Consider the following 17,051-nt stretch of genomic DNA (forward strand, 5'->3'; position numbering starts at 1 on the left):
CGGCCAAAGATCCTGAACACTTGCCGCAAGCCCGGATCCGGAATTAATGCCCATTGAAAGGCATTAATCCGGATCCGGCCTTAAGCTAAACGTCGTTTCGGCGCATTGCCGGATCCGATGTTTAGCATTTTCTGAATGGTTACCATGGCTGCCAAGACGCTAAAGTCCTGGCAGCCATGGTAAAGTGTAGTGGGGAGCGGGGGAGCAGTATACTTACAGTCCGTGCGGCTCCCTGGGCGCTCCAGAATGACGTCAGGGCGCCCCACGCGCATGGATGACGTGATCACATGGACACGTCATCCATGCGCATGGGGCGCTCTGACGTCATTCTGGAGCGCCCCGGGAGCCGCACGGACTGTAAGTATACTGCTCCCCCGCTCCCCACTACTACTATGGCAACCAGGACTTTAATAGCGTCCTGGGTGCCATAGTAACACTGAACGCATTTTGAAGACGGATCCGTCTTCAAATGCTTTCAGTTCACTTGCGTTTTTCCGGATCCGGCGGGCACCTCCGGCAAATGGAGTACACGCCGGATCCGGACAACGCAAGTGTGAAAGAGCCCTAACTAACTACAGGCCTGGTCTCAGTATCTAGGGTTTTAGGCGCCAACACTGTGGTGAGGTGAGTGCACGATCAGTCTTACCGACCTGGGTCTGCTCTGCATCTGCTGGTGGCTGTGGACCGAACAAAGCTTCTAAAACAAGCATGCAGTACCGCAGTGTATGTTGCTTTGCTCCTCCGCTCTCATCAGCTTTCCTGGAAGCAATCCTTGTTCCTCTGGACAGGATCGGGGCCTTGGACACACTCAGCTTCACTGGGCTGTAGTTCTGGTCACTGAAGGGTGCTCCCACACCTGGATGGCGACAGATCTTCCTCACAAACAACTCATGGATCCTCTTGCAAGCTCTCCAAGATGGCTGTTCTCTCTCTTCCTCTCCAGGCTCTTGTAACTCCACCTCTCATGAATATGGAACAATATGCAGTCTGTAGCTGTGTTTAGAAAACAGCAGCATATTGTGGCCAAACAGCAGAATGTCAGTCCAGATATTTAACTTAATTTACACAGTGTTTAGACAATGCAAGCTGTTTCCCCATCTCACAGAAACATTGTAAGCTACAAGTTGCCCACCATAACCAAAGGACAGGAGGGCCACCTGTTCAGAGACTGTATTCCTCTTAGGATACTGTGGATATTATATATATATATATATATATATATATATATATATACACACTCACCTAAAGAATTATTAGGAACACCTGTTCTATTTCTCATTAATGAAATTATCTAGTCAACCAATCACATGGCAGTTTCTTCAATGCCTTTAGGGGTGTGGTCCTGGTCAAGACAATCTCCTGAACTCCAAACTGAATGTCAGAATGGGAAAGAAAGGTAATTTAAGCAATTTTGAGCGTGGCATGGTTGTTGGTGCCAGATGGGCCGGTCTGAGTATTTCACAATCTGCTCAGTTACTGGGATTTTCACGCACAACCATTGCTAGGGTTTACAAAGAATGGTGTGAAAAGGGAAAAACATCCAGTATGCGGCAGTCCTGTGGGCAAAAATGCCTTGTGGATGCTAGAGGTCAGAGGAGGTCAGAGGGGCCGACTGATTCAAGCTGATAGAAGAGCAACGTTGACTGAAATAACCACTCATTACAACCGAGGTATGCAGCAAAGCATTTGTGAAGCCACAACACGCACAACCTTGAGGCGGATGGGCTACAACAACAGAAGACCCCACCGGGTACCACTTATCTCCACTACAAATAGGAAAAAGAGGCTACAATTTGCACGAGCTCACCAAAATTGGACTGTTATAGACTGGAAAAATGTTGCCTGGTCTGAGTCTCGATTTCTGTTGAGACATTCAAATGGTAGAGTCCGAATTTGGCGTAAACAGAATGAGAACATGTATCCATCCTCTGATGGCTACTTCCAGCAGGATAATGCACCATGTCACAAAGCTCCAATCATTTCAAATTGGTTTCTTGAACATGACAATGAGTTCACTGTACTAAAATGGCCCCCACAGTCACCAGATCTCAACCCAATAGAGCATCTTTGGGATGTGGTGGAACGGGAGCTTCGTGCCCTGGATGTGCATCCCTCATCAATATTGGCCAACATTTCTAAAGAATGCTATCAGCACCTTGTTGAATCAATGCCACATAGAATTAAGGCAGTTCTGAAGGCAAAAGGGGGTCCAACACCGTATTAGTATGGTGTTCCTAATAATTCTTTAGGTGATTGTATATATATATATATATCTGATGATAGAGAAAGTGCATCCTATTAGGCCGGGAAAAGGAAAGATTGACCAGCCTGATTGAGAGAGAGAGAGAGAAGCTAGCTATTCATGTGAATAGTGCTTGTGTGGATCACATGCTGACTGGCTTCAGTAAAGTACTGTGGATTTGTTACACCAGTCTCATAGTTATACCACATTACATTTGCACCGCAAGGTGGTGGCATCATGACAACCGGGACCCTGCCTCGCATGGTAAAACAGCAACATCAAGGGTATCTTAACTGCCATCAGGCAGGAGAACCAGAGTGTGCCCCAAAGGGAAGAACTGGTGAGCCCTTCCCATCACTGTACGCCAGTGGGCGTTGCAAAGTTGTTCCATTACATAATGTTATTATATGTTACTTAATGTATTGCTTAGGCTACTTTCACACTAGCGTTTTTACTGGATCCGGCAGAGTTAATCAAAAACGCTTCCATTACTGATAATACAACCATCTGCATCCGTTATGAACGGATCCGGTTGTATTATCTTGATTGAAAGTCAATTGAGGATCCGTTTTCTATTGGGGCAGATTGTGTCAGAGAAAACGGACGGTCTTGCTCCGCATCCCAGGACGGAAAGCAAACTACAACATGTTGCCCTTTGCTCTCTGGTATGGGAACGCAACTAAACGGAACGGAATGCATTTTGGAGCATTCCATTCTGTTCAGTTAAGTTTTGTCCCAATTGACAATGAATGGGGAGAAAACTGAAGCGTTTTTTTCTGTTATTGAGGCCATATGATGGATCTCAATACCGGAAAACTAAAATGATAGTGTGAAAGTAGCCTAACCCAGTATAACTTTAAATTTATAAGTCAAGATTAACAATCCTGATTCTGCCTTAGTTGGAAGCTAGGAGTTGGACTTAGGTCTAACCCTAGTTCAGTCAGTTTCTAGCTGAGGAAGTAAAAGGCGCTACGTGTGCTTACTTCTCAAAAGACTACGTCTACATTCTAGAGAATCCCTATATCTGAGTAATCCACAGAGAGAAAACCATCTCTATTTCACAGTACTCAAAAGAGAGATAGAAAGAACTAAAAATACCTGAACAGCATGACATGGCAAGCATTAGAGTCAGTCAGGAAGATTTTTGCTATTTAAGCCTGTTAGAGACTTTACTGCAGTGAGAGGGACATTGCTAATATACCCTTCACACTATTACAGGGGCCTAGTCAGTGATACCTTAAAGGGGCACAACAGGCCATAACAGCCTCCCTAGTATCGCGAGCGACGCTAGGGAGCCAGTTAAGTACAACCTTTGTGAAGGGCCCCGGCGTATGGGGGACATTTTAGGGGTTGGATATACCCTTTAATCCTGTACCCTCAGCTAGAAATTAAAGACAGTTTTTGCAAGAACCTTATTGCCTGCCTTAGATTCTGCAGAAATAGACTTTGGAAGATAGAGAGATAGAGAGAAGGAGTACTACAACTCCCAACCTTGCTTACATCCATACATCGCTATCTTGGAAGATTAGATATTGTGAATAGCTTGGAACTGTGTTTGATACTGTTGCATGTACTACAGATATAACCAGCAAGTCCTGGTGCATTATCACACTAGTTTATTGCGCTGACTTAATTCAACTATGTGCAAAGCCTCTAAAGCTTAAAGGTGGTGTTGAGTTACACTGTTGGGATGGTGCGCTATACCGCTGACTCCAGCACCATTCACCGCCCACAGTACTTACTCACCTAATGAATTATTAGGAACACCTGTTCTATTTCTCATTAATGCAATTATCTAGTCAACTAATCACATGGCAGTTGCTTCAATGCATTTAGGGTTGTGGTCCTGGTTAAGACAATCTCCTGAACTCCAAACTGAATGTCAGAATGGGAAAGAAAGGTGATTTAAGCAATTTTGAGCATGACATGGTTGTTGGTGCCAGACGGGCCGGTCTGAGTATTTCACAATCTGCTCAGTTACTGGGATTTTCACGCACAACCATTTCTAGGGTTTACAAAGAATGGTGTGAAAAGGAAAAAAAAACATCCAGTATGCGGCAGTCCTGTGGGCGAAAATGCCTTGTGGATGCTAGAGGTCAGAGGAGAATGGGCCGACTGATTCAAGCTGATAGAAGAGCAACGTTGACTGAAATAACCACTCGTTACAACCGAGGTATGCAGCAAAGCATTTGTGAAGCCACAACACGCACAACCTTGAGGCGGATGGGCTAAGACAGCAGAAGACCCCACCGGGTACCACTCATCTCCACTACAAATAGGAAAAAGAGGCTACAATTTGCACAAGCTCACCAAAATTGGACTGTTGAAGACTGTAAAAATGTTGCCTGGTCTGATGAGTCTCGATTTCTGTTGAGACATTCAAATGGTAGATTCCGAATTTGACGTAAACAGAATGAGAACATGTATCCATCATGCCTTGTTACCACTATGCAGGCTGGTGGTGGTGGTGTAATGGTGTGGGGGATGTTTTCTGGGCACACTTTAGGCCCCTTAGTGCCAATTGGGCATCGTTTATAACCACGGGCTACCTGAGCATTGTTTCTAAACAAGTCCATCCCTTCATGACCACCATGTACCCATCCTCTGATGGCTACTTCCAGCAGGATAATGCACCATGTCACAAAGCTCGATTCATTTCAAATTGGTTTCTTGAACATGACAATGAGTTCACTGTACTAAAATGGCCCCCACAGTCACCAGATCTCAACCCAATAGAGCATCTTTGGGATGTGGTGGAACGGGAGCTTCGTGCCCTGGATGTGCATCCCTTAAATCTTCATCAACTGCAAGATGCTATCCTATCAATATGGGCCAACATTTCTAAAGAATGCTATCAGCACCTTGTTAAATCAATGCCACGTAGAATTAAGGCAGTTCTGAAGGCAAATGAGAAATAGAACAGGTGTTCCTAATAATTCTTTAGGTGAGTGTATATCTCCTGCCTTGCACACATACAACACCAAGGACAATCCAAATACCATTAGGTTTGAGCTTCGACATCAGGGTGTGCCCTGAGGGAAGAAAGGGTATGCCCTCCTGTCACTGCCTAGCCCTAGCATTGGTGTGAGGATTGCTAACTGTAGTTTTGATGTTGTACTGTTTACTAGAGATGAACAAATCGAAGCTGACGAAGTGGAATTCGATCCTAATTTCAGGAAAAATTTGATTCGCAACGAATGTGATTTTCCTAGAGCTTCAGGGTTATGAATCGCAATTTTTCCTAAAATGGAGGCTACAAGTGTGAGGACTGAGGACACGGGGCAAGGAACTCTGGGAAGGCGGGATCACCCAGATTGACATGCCTGCATGCAGCTAATCAGCAGCCAGCCAGCCCTGTGATGTCACAGCCCTATAAATAAGGCAGCCATTCTAGATTCTGCCATTTTCCAGCGTTCTGAGTGCAGGGACAGACGTGAGAAGGCGCTAGGGACAGCAATAGGAAAAACCTCATTGCGAACAAAGAAACAGAAAAAACTATTTATAAGTGCAGGGAAAGGATGCGAGAGGAATTATTTCACAGCATATTAGTGCAGGGAGAGACGTCAGAAGGCCCTAGGGACAGTGCTAGAAAAGCGATTTACAAGTGCAGGGAAAGATTATTTTGCGATCCATTATACAGCTCTGTCATTCCAGCAATTTGTTCTTGGGGTGCAAGTGCTATGTTGAAAAGCCTTTAGTGGCTTATATCTGTGAAAAAAGAAAAATATGTCCTCAGTTCACTTCTGCAGTTATATGTGTTGAAAGCATACAGAAAGAAAAAAATATACGCACTTCACTGGTGCATTTATTTCTGCTAACAGCATTTACTGGCCTATTTCAGTACAAATAGAAAAATATCTTCTCAGTTCACTTCTGCAGTTATATGTGTTGAATGCGTTTAGTGGCCTATTTCAGTACAGAGAAAAATATATATACTCCCTTCACTGTTGCAGTTATTTGTGGCGAAAGCGTTTAGTGGCCTATTTCAGTACAGAAATAAAAATACATTCTCAGTTCACTTTGGCGGTTATATGTGTTGAAAGCATTTAGTGGCCTATTTCAGCACAAAAAGAAAAATATATTCTCAGTTCACGTTGGCGATTATATGTGTTGGAAGCATAGCTGGGAGTCAGCAGGGTGGCAGGAGTGGGAGGTCAGGAGCCAAACGTGCCCAGGGTAGACCACCTGCTTCGCAGCAGCCTACCTGCCCGGGGAGTAGTGGTGCAGGGGTTCACAGAAGCAGCGGCAGTAGCAGTCAGTCAGTGTGGACTGTTGGGGGGGAAATCACCTACTCAGCGGTGTGGCAGTTTTGTGTCAAGCCGCCAGAGGTTAATATGGCCATATGTAGAATATGTGGTCAGAAGGTGAAGCGTGGCCAGGGTGCCAATGTTGGCACCAAAGCCCTGCGTCAACATATGCAGCGTCACCATATGTGGTATCTAGTGTTGATCGAGCACCAAAGTGCTCGGGTGCTCTGGTGCTCGAGTAGAACACTTTGGGATGCTTGGGTGCTCTACAGGGCACCAGAGCACAATGGAAGTCAATGGGAGAACCAGAGAATTAAACTAGGCTTCCCCTGCTCTGAAGAGGGGAGGGTGTCTGGTTCACATGAAAAGGTCAGAAATTTATGGAAACACCACTGAAATGGTTCAGAAACAGCATGGGTAGGATGTCTGGATGCATTCTGGACTCCCAGGTCGCTGCTGGGAACGATGTTGTTCGAGTAGTATGCCACTTTTACAGACTGACAATAATACGCACAAAACCGAAGATAAATTCGATTTTAGAGGAAAAATTGTTAGGAAACATTATTTCCTGTATATTTACTTGCATATAAAGTGCAAGTGCTGCCAAAAATTACAAGAAAGAGGCACTCCGATACAACCTGTATATCACATAAAGTAGGACTCATTCACATTGTGGTACAATTGTTCAGGTAGTGGGACTCCTACACTCATAAAGTCTATGCACTAAGTGAAAGGGCTGCCAACAATTACAAGAAACCAGCACTCAAATACACCCTTTATTACACATAAAGGAGGGCATCATACACACCCTTCAAAAATTATGTTGATGGCCTGCTGGTGACCGCAAAAACATTAGGAGCAAGGGCCTGCTGGTGACCCTCTAAAACAGGGGTGAACAACCTGCGGCTCCCGTCCTCCTGGACAGAAACACAGCTGATCGTGAGATTAGCTGTGTTTCCTCTCCACAGCTCAGAGCGATTGAGCATTACAGCTCCTGCACTTGCACTGTATTATGACAGCACGAAACCTGAGGAGAAGGCAGAAGCAGTGCATCAGCGCTTCTGCCTTCTCCTCACACAGGTGAGCGCTATGCAGGGTGGATCCGGCTTGGGGGCAGAGAAGTGCAGAGCTGCAGGATCAGAAGACTCTGTTCAGCTCTGCCTGTGTACAATGCCCCACAGCAGGCTGGTTTCCCCTGTAACTGGGGCTCCTTTGGATTCCCCAGGTACAGTGGAAATAGTGCAAAAAAAAGTCTGTGTCCCCAAAGGTCTTTCAGTGACCTCTTGGTTAGAGTTGAGCGAACACCTGGATGTTCGGGTTCGAGAAGTTCCGCCGAACTTCCCGGAAATGTTCGGGTTCGGGATCCGAACCCGACCCGAACTTCGTCCCGAACCCGAACCCCATTGAAGTCAATGGGGACCCGAACTTTTCGGCACTAAAAAGGCTGTAAAACAGCCCAGGAAAGGGCTAGAGGGTTGCAAAAGGCAGCAAAATGTAGTTGAATCCCCTGCAAACAAATGTGGATAGGGAAATGAATTAAAATAAAAATTAAATAAATAAAAATTAACCAATATCAATTGGAGAGAGGTCCCATAGCAGAGAATCTGGCTTCATGTCAGCAGAGAGTCAGTCTTCATGTCATAGCAGAGAATCAGGCTTCACGTCACCCACCACTGGAACAGTCCATTGTCAGATATTTAGGCCCAGGCAACCAGGCAGAGGAGAGAGGTCCCATAGCAGAGAATCTGGCTTCATGTCAGCAGAGAATCAGTCTTCATGTCATAGCAGAGAATCAGGCTTCACGTCACCCACCACTGGAACAGTCCATTGTCAGGTATTTAGGCCCAGGCACCCAGGCAGAGGAGAGAGGTCCCATAGCAGAGAATCTGGCTTCGTGTCAGCAGAGAATCAGTCTTCATGTCATAGCAGAGAATCAGGCTTCACGTCACCCACCACTGGAATAGTCCATTGTCAGATATTTAGGCCCCGGCACCCAGGCAGAGGAGAGAGGTCCCATAACATAGAATCTAGCTTCATGTCAGCAGAGAATCAGTCTTCATGTCATAGCAGAGATTCATGCTTCACGTCACCCACCACTGGAACAGTCCATTGTCAGATATTTAGGCCCAGGCACCCAGGCAGAGGAGAGAGGTCCCATAGCAGAGAATCTGGCTTCATGTCAGCAGAGAATCAGTCTTCATGTCATAGCAGAGAATCAGGCTTCACGTCAACCACCACTGGAACAGTCCATTGTCAGATATTTAGGCCCCGGCACCCAGGCAGAGGAGAGAGGTCCCATAACAGAGATTCAGGCTTCATGTCAGCAGAGAATCAGTCTTTATGTCATAGCAGAGAATCATGCTTCAGGTCACCCAACATTGGAACAGTCCATTGTCATATAATTTAGGCCCCGGCACCCAGACAGAGGAGAGAGGTCCCATAACATAGAATCTGGCTTCATGTCAGCGACTCAGCAGAGAATCAGTCTTCATGTCATAGCAGAGAATCAGGCTTCATGTCACCCACCACTGGAACAGGCCACTGTCAGATATTTTTAGGCCCCGGCACCCAGACAGAGGAGAGGTTCATTCAACTTTGGGTTGCCCCGCAATATAATGGTAAAATGAAAATAAAAATATGATTGAATGAGGAAGTGCCCTGGAGTACAATAATATATGGTTAAGGGGAGGTAGTTAATCTCTAATCTGCACAAGGAATGGACAGGTCCTGTGGGATCCATGCCCGGTTCATTTTTATGAACGTCAGCTTGTCCACATTGGCTGTAGACATGCAGCTGCGTTTGTCTGTAATGACGCCCCCTGCCGTGCTGAATACACGTTCAGACAAAACGCTGGCCGCCGGGCAGGCCAGCACCTCCAAGGCATAAAAGGCTAGCTCTGGCCACGTGGACAATTTGGAGACCCAGAAGTTGAATGGGGCCGAACCATCAGTCAGTACGTGGAGGGGTGTGCACAGGTACTGTTCCACCATGTTAGTGAAATGTTGCCTCCTGCTAACACGTTCCGTATCAGGTGGTGGTGCAGTTAGCTGTGGTGTGGTGACAAAACTTTTCCACATCTCTGCCATGCTAACCCTGCCCTCAGAGGAGCTGGCCGTGACACAGCTGCGTTGGCGACCTCTTGCTCCTCCTCTGCCTTCGCCTTGGGCTTCCACTTGTTCCTCTGTGACATTTGGGAATGCTCTCAGTAGCGCGTCTACCAACGTGCGCTTGTACTCGCGCATCTTCCTATCACGCTCCAGTGTAGGAAGTAAGGTGGGCACATTGTCTTTGTACCGGGGATCCAGCAGGGTGGCAACCCAGTAGTCCGCACACGTTAAAATGTGGGCAACTCTGCTGTCGTTGCGCAGGCACTGCAGCATGTAGTCGCTCATGTGTGCCAGGCTGCCCAGAGGTAAGGACAAGCTATCCTCTGTGGGAGGCGTATCGTCATCGTCCTGTGTTTTCCCCCAGCCGAGCACCAGTGATGGGCCCGAGCTGCGTTGGGTGCCACCCCGCTGTGCTTCATCCTCATCCTCCTCCTCCTCATCCTCGTCCTCCTCGTCCTCCAGTAGTGGGCCCTGTCTGGCCACATTTGTACCTGGCCTCTGCTGTTGCAAAAAACCTCCCTCTGAGTCACTTCGAAGAGACTGGCCTGAAAGTGCTAAAAATGACCCCTCTTCCTCCTCCTCCTCCTCCTCCTCCTGGGCCACCTCCTCTTCCATCATCGCTGGAAGGCCGAAGTTACGCTGTAGCGCAGACAGGCGAGCAGTGGCAGGATGTGAACGCCGGAAGCGCGAACAGACGGCCCGCACTTTATGCAGCAGCTCTGACATGTCGGGGTAGTTGTGAATGAACTTCTGCACCACCAAATTCAGCACATGCGCCAGGCAAGGGATGTGCGGCTAGTCCCAGAGCTGCAACGAGATTTCGCCCATTATCGCACACCACCAGGCCGGGCTTAAGGCTCACCGGCAGCAACCACTCGTCGGTCTGTTGTTCTATACCCCCCCACAACTCCTGTGTGGTGTGGGGCCTGTCCCCCAAACATATGAGTTTCAGAATGGCCTGCTGACGTTTACCCCGGGCTGTGCTGAAGTTGGTGGTGAAGGTGTGTGGCTGACTGGATGAGCAGGTGGAAGAAGAGAAGTAGGAAGCTGAGTAGGAGGAGGAGGAGACAGGAGGCAAAGAATGTTGCCCTGCGATCCTTGGCGGCGGAAGGACGTGCGCCAAACAGCTCTCCGCCTGGGGCCCAGCTGCCACTACATTTACCCAGTGTGCAGTTAGGGAGATATAGCGTCCCTGGCCGTGCTTACTGGTCCACGTATCTGTGGTTAGGTGGACCTTGCCACAGATGGCGTTGCGCAGTGCACATTTGATTTTATCGGACACTTGGTTGTGCAGGGAAGGCACGGCTCTCTTGGAGAAGTAGTGGCGGCTGGGAACAACATACTGTGGGACAGCAAGCGACATGAGCTGTTTGAAGCTGTCTGTGTCCACAGCCTAAATGACAGCATTTCATAGGCCAGTAGTTTAGAAATGCTGGCATTCAGGGCCAGGGATCGAGGGTGGCTAGGTGGGAATTTACGCTTTCTCTTAAATGTTTGTGAGATGGATAGCTGAACGATGCCATGTGACATGGTTGAGATGCTTGGTGACGCAGGTGGTGGTGTTGGTGGTACATCCCATGTTTGCTGGGCGGCAGGTGCCAACGTTCCTCCAGAGGCGGAGGAAGAGGCTGAGGCGGCGGCAGCAGCAGAAGAGGCCGAGGCGGCAGCAGCAGAAGAGGTAGCAGGGGGAGCCTGAGTGACTTCCTTCTTTTTAAGGTGTTTACTCCACTGCCTGATCATGCAGGTTGTGCTAAGGTTCAGAACGTTAATGCCTCGCTTCAGGCTCTGATGGCACAGCGTGCAAACCACTCGGGTCTTGTCGTCAGCACATTGTTTGAAGAAGTGCCATGCCAGGGAACTCCTTGAAGCTGCCTTTGGGGTGCTCGGTCCCAGATGGCGGCGGTCAGTAGCAGGCGGAGTCTCTTGGCGGCGGGTGTTCTGCTTTTGCCCACTGCTCCCTCTTTTGCTACGCTGTTGGCTCGGTCTCACCACTGCCTCTTCACCACTGCCTCCTTCCGCAGCAGTTGGCACCTGTGTTTCGTCATCATCAGAGACGTGCTGAGGTGGTATTCCCATGTCCTCATTATCAGGAAACATAAGTGGTTGTGCGTTAGTGCATTCTATCTCTTCCACCCCTGGGGAAGGGCTAGGTGGATGCCCTTGGGAAACCCTGCCAGCTGAGTCTTCAAACAGCATAAGAGACTGCTGCATAACTTGAGGCTCAGACAGTTTCCCTGATATGCATGGGGGTGATGTGACAGACTGATGGGCTTGGTTTTCATGCGCCATCTGTGCGCTTTCTGCCTAAGACTGGGTGGGAGATAATGTGAACGTGCTGGATGCACTGTCGGCCACCCAATTGACTAATGCCTGTACCTACTCAGGCCTTACCATACTTAGAACGGCATTGGGCCCCACAAAATATCGCTGTAAATTCTGCTGGCTACTGGGACCTGAGGTAGTTGGTTCACTAGGACGTGTGGCTGTGGCAGAACGTCCACGTCCTGTCCCAGCACCAGAGGGTCCACTAACACCACCACGACCATGTCCGCGTCCCTTACTAGATGTTTTCCTCATTGTTACCGTTCACCACAATAAGAAAAATATTATTTGGCCTAATGTATTGAATTCAAATTCAGGCCTTTTTTTTTACAGACACCTAACACTATCTGGCTATCTATTTAGGTACCGTATTACACTAATACAGGCACAGCAGTAATGACAGATTTAGCTGAATATAAATTTGAGGCCTATTATGGTACGGACAGAATTAGACTTCGATCTGCACAGTTGCGTGTGTGTGAAGTTATTGAGAATTACCCTATCAGCACCTTGAATCTAATATACCCTTTTAGGGATAGATTTAAAGTAGGCCTGATACAGCAGAAACCACTAATTTAGAGAATTGCAAAATTGGGAATTGTATTTAAACCCAGAACAAAAACTGTGCTTTGACGAACACTAAATAACTTGACCAGCTAAAGCAATAATGACAGATTTGGATGAATATAAATTTGAGGCCTATTTTTTAGGAGCTGGGTGACAGGTATACGTTTACACACAGAATTAGACTTGAAATTGCACAGTAGCGTGTGTGTGAGGTTATTGAGAATAACCCTATCTGCACCTTGAATCTTATATACCCTTTTAGGGACAGATTTAAAGTAGGCCTGATACAGCAGAAACCACTAATTTAGAGAATTGCAAAATTGGGAATTGTATTTCAACCCAGAACAAAAACTGTGCTTTGACGGACACTAAATAACTTGACCAGCTAAAGCAATAATGACAGATTTGGATAAATATAAATTTGAGGCCTATTTTTTAGGCGCTGGGTGACAGGTATACGTTTACACACAGAATTAGACTTGGAATTGCACAGTAGCGTGTGTGTGAAGTTATTGAGAATAACCCTATCTGCACCTTGAATCTTATATACCCTTTTAGGGATAGATTTAAAGTAGGCCTGATACAGCAGAAACCACTAATTTAGAGAATTGCAAAATTGGGAATTGTATTTCAACCCAGAACAAAAACTGTGCTTTGACGGACACTAAATAACTTGACCAGCTAAAGCAATAATGACAGATTTTGATGGATATAAATTTGAGGCCTATTTTTTAGGCGCTGGGTGACAGGTATACGTTTACACACAGAATTAGACTTGGAATTGCAAAGTAGCGTGTGTGTGAAGTTATTGAGAATAACCCTATCTGCACCTTGAATCTTATATACCCTTTTAGGGATAGATTTAAAGTAGGCCTGATACAGCAGAAACCACAAATTTAGAGAATTGCAAAATTGGGAATTGTATTTCAACCCAGAACAAAAACTGTGCTTTGACGGACACTAAATAACTTGACCAGCTAAAGCAATAATGACAGATTTGGATGAATATAAATTTGAGGCCTATTTTTTAGGCGCTGGGTGACAGGTATACGTTTACACACAGAATTAGACTTGGAATTGCACAGTAGCGTGTGTGTGAAGTTATTGAGAATAACCCTATCTGCACCTTGAATCTTATATACCCTTTTAGGGATAGATTTAAAGTAGGCCTGATACAGCAGAAACCACTAATTTAGAGAATTGCAAAATTGGGAATTGTATTTCAACCCAGAACAAAAACTGTGCTTTGACGGACACTAAATAACTTGACCAGCTAAAGCAATAATGACAGATTTGGATGAATATAAATTTGAGGCCTATTTTTTAGGCGCTGGGTGACAGGTATACGTTTACACACAGAATTAGACTTGGAATTGCACAGTAGCGTGTGTGTGAAGTTATTGAGAATAACCCTATCTGCACCTTAAATCTTATATACCCTTTTAGGGATAGATTTAAAGTAGGCCTGATACAGCAGAAACCACTAATTTAGAGAATTGCAAAATTGGGAATTGTATTTCAACCCAGAACAAAAACTGTGCTTTGACGGACACTAAATAACATGACCAGCTAAAGCAATAATGACAGATTTGGATGAATATAAATTTGAGGCCTATTTTTTAGGCGCTGGGGACAGGTATACGTTTACACACAGAATTAGACTTGGAATTGCACAGTAGCGTGTGTGTGAAGTTATTGAGAATAACCCTATCTGCACCTTGAATCTTATATACCCTTTTAGGGATAGATTTAAAGTAGGCCTGATACAGCAGAAACCACTAATTTAGAGAATTGCAAAATTGGGAATTGTATTTCAACCCAGAACAAAAACTGTGCTTTGACGGACACTAAATAACTTGACCAGCTAAAGCAATAATGACAGATTTGGATGGATATAAATTTGAGGCCGATTTTTTAGGCGCTGGGGACAGGTATACGTTTACACACAGAATTAGACTTGGAATTGCACAGTAGCGTGTGTGTGAAGTTATTGAGAATAACCCTATCTCCACCTTGAATCTTATATACCCTTTTAGGGATAGATTTAAAGTAGGCCTGATACAGCAGAAACCACTAATTTAGAGAATTGCAAAATTGGGAATTGTATTTCAACCCAGAACAAAAACTGTGCTTTGACGGACACTAAATAACATGACCAGCTAAAGCAATAATGACAGATTTGGATGAATATAAATTTGAGGCCTATTTTTTAGGCGCTGGGTGACAGGTATACGTTTACACACAGAATTAGACTTGGAATTGCACAGTAGCGTGTGTGTGAAGTTATTGAGAATAACCCTATCTGCACCTTGAATCTTATATACCCTTTTAGGGAAAGATTTAAAGTAGGCCTGATACAGCAGAAACCACTAATTTAGAGAATTGCAAAATTGGGAATTGTATTTCAACCCAGAACAAAAACTGTGCTTTGACGGACACTAAATAACTTGACCAGCTAAAGCAATAATGACAGATTTGGATGAATATAAATTTGAGGCCTATTTTTTAGGCGCTGGGTGACAGGTATACGTTTACACACAGAATTAGACTTGGAATTGCAAAGTAGCGTGTGTGTGAAGTTATTGAGAATAACCCTATCTGCACCTTGAATCTTATATACCCTTTTAGGGATAGATTTAAAGTAGGCCTGATACAGCAGAAACCACTAATTTAGAGAATTGCAAAATTGGGAATTGTATTTCAACCCAGAACAAAAACTGTGCTTTGACGGACACTAAATAACTTGACCAGCTAAAGCAATAATGACAGATTTGGATGGATATAAATTTGAGGCCTATTTTTTAGGCGCTGGGGACAGGTATACGTTTACACACAGAATTAGACTTGGAATTGCACAGTAGCGTGTGTGTGAAGTTATTGAGAATAACCCTATCTGCACCTTGAATCTTATATACCCTTTTAGGGATAGATTTAAAGTAGGCCTGATACAGCAGAAACCACTAATTTAGAGAATTGCAAAATTGGGAATTGTATTTCAACCCTGAACAAAAATATATCCTTTGCCAGACAGCAGACAGTATTACAATTGGCTAGCCACAGCTGAAACACCAGATTTAGGGTACTGCTATTTTGGCAATTGTTTTTAACCCATCAATAAAATAGCAAGCACAGCCAAGCCCCATATGTAGGATATAGCCAAAAAATAACCACACTATTGATGGTTAAATGCACTTGGTGTGACAGCTTGCCCCATATGAAGAATATAGCCAAAAAACAACCACACTATTGATGATTAAATGCACTTTGTGACAGGCTCAGCTTGCCCCTGATGTAGTATATGGCCAAAAAATAACACACTATTGATGGTTAAATGCACTTGTGACAGCTTGACCCTGATGTAGGATATAGCCAAAAAATAACCACACTATTGATGGTTAAATGTACTTGGTGGCAGCTTGTGCTGGCGCACCACAAGACACAAAATGGCCGCCGATCAACCCAGAAAAAAGTGACTGAAAAACGCTCTGTGCAGCCTAAAAACAGTGAGCAATTGAATAGCAGCAGTTCAATGATCCACAGCTGTTGATCGATCACTGAATGAAGTCTTTTGGAGGAGTTAATCTGCCTAATCTCGCCCTAACGTCGCAGCAGCAACCTCTCCCTACGCTTGTATCAGCAGAGTGACATGCAGCGCTACGTGACCCAAGCTTATATAGAGGCTGGGTCACATGCTGCACTGGCCAATCACAGCCATGCCAATAGAAGGCATGGCTGTGACGGCCTCTTGGGGCAAGTAGTATGATGCTTGTTGATTGGCTGCTTTGCAGCCTTTCAAAAAGCGCCAAGAAAGCGCCGAACACCGAACCCGAACCCGAACTTTTACGAAAATGTTCGGGTTCGGGTCCGTGTTCGGGTCCCCACTATACAGTTCGGGTTCGCTCATCCCTACTCTTGGGGACAAATTATGTGGAAAAAAAATATAAAAAAATAAGTTAAAAAAATATTTAAAAAAATATAATAAATCCCAAATAAAAGAAAAAAAGAAATAAAATATGATGTGGCCTAAAAATAGAAAGTTATAAAAAAAAGAAAATACAAATTAAAAAAAAAGATAAAAGGAAAAATTGCTAAATAAAAGAGTGTTCACTGCCCCCCTAACAGTCTTTTTATGATCCTTTGGGGGACACGTTATATGGCAAAAATATATTTAAAATTAAAAAAAATTATAAAATACAAATAAAATAAAAAAAAATTAAAAGTGCAAAATAGTAGAGTGTTCATGTCACGGGTGTATGTGAGCAACGATAGTAATTCACAGTACAGAGCAACTGACTGGACCCAGAACTAGGGAGGATAAAGGGTGACCCCTGTCCGACCCTCAACGCTTTCCCTATTCTGCTACAGCACATGCCCGGAACCAAAAGGCGGAACGAGGCATGCCCACGTGCCTAAGACTAATGACCACTGTAACCCCTACAATAGTGGAAGGGGCACGGCCACCAGTGCCCTACTCAGTATATGGAGGGAACCGTGGCCACCTCAGATCCAGTCAGAAAACAAACAGGAATACAACAATGTCTGCAGACTTAGCTGAAGGTGTTGTA

Source organism: Bufo bufo, chromosome 1, assembly GCF_905171765.1.
Source record: "Bufo bufo chromosome 1, aBufBuf1.1, whole genome shotgun sequence".
Classification (NCBI taxonomy): Eukaryota; Metazoa; Chordata; class Amphibia; order Anura; family Bufonidae; genus Bufo; species Bufo bufo.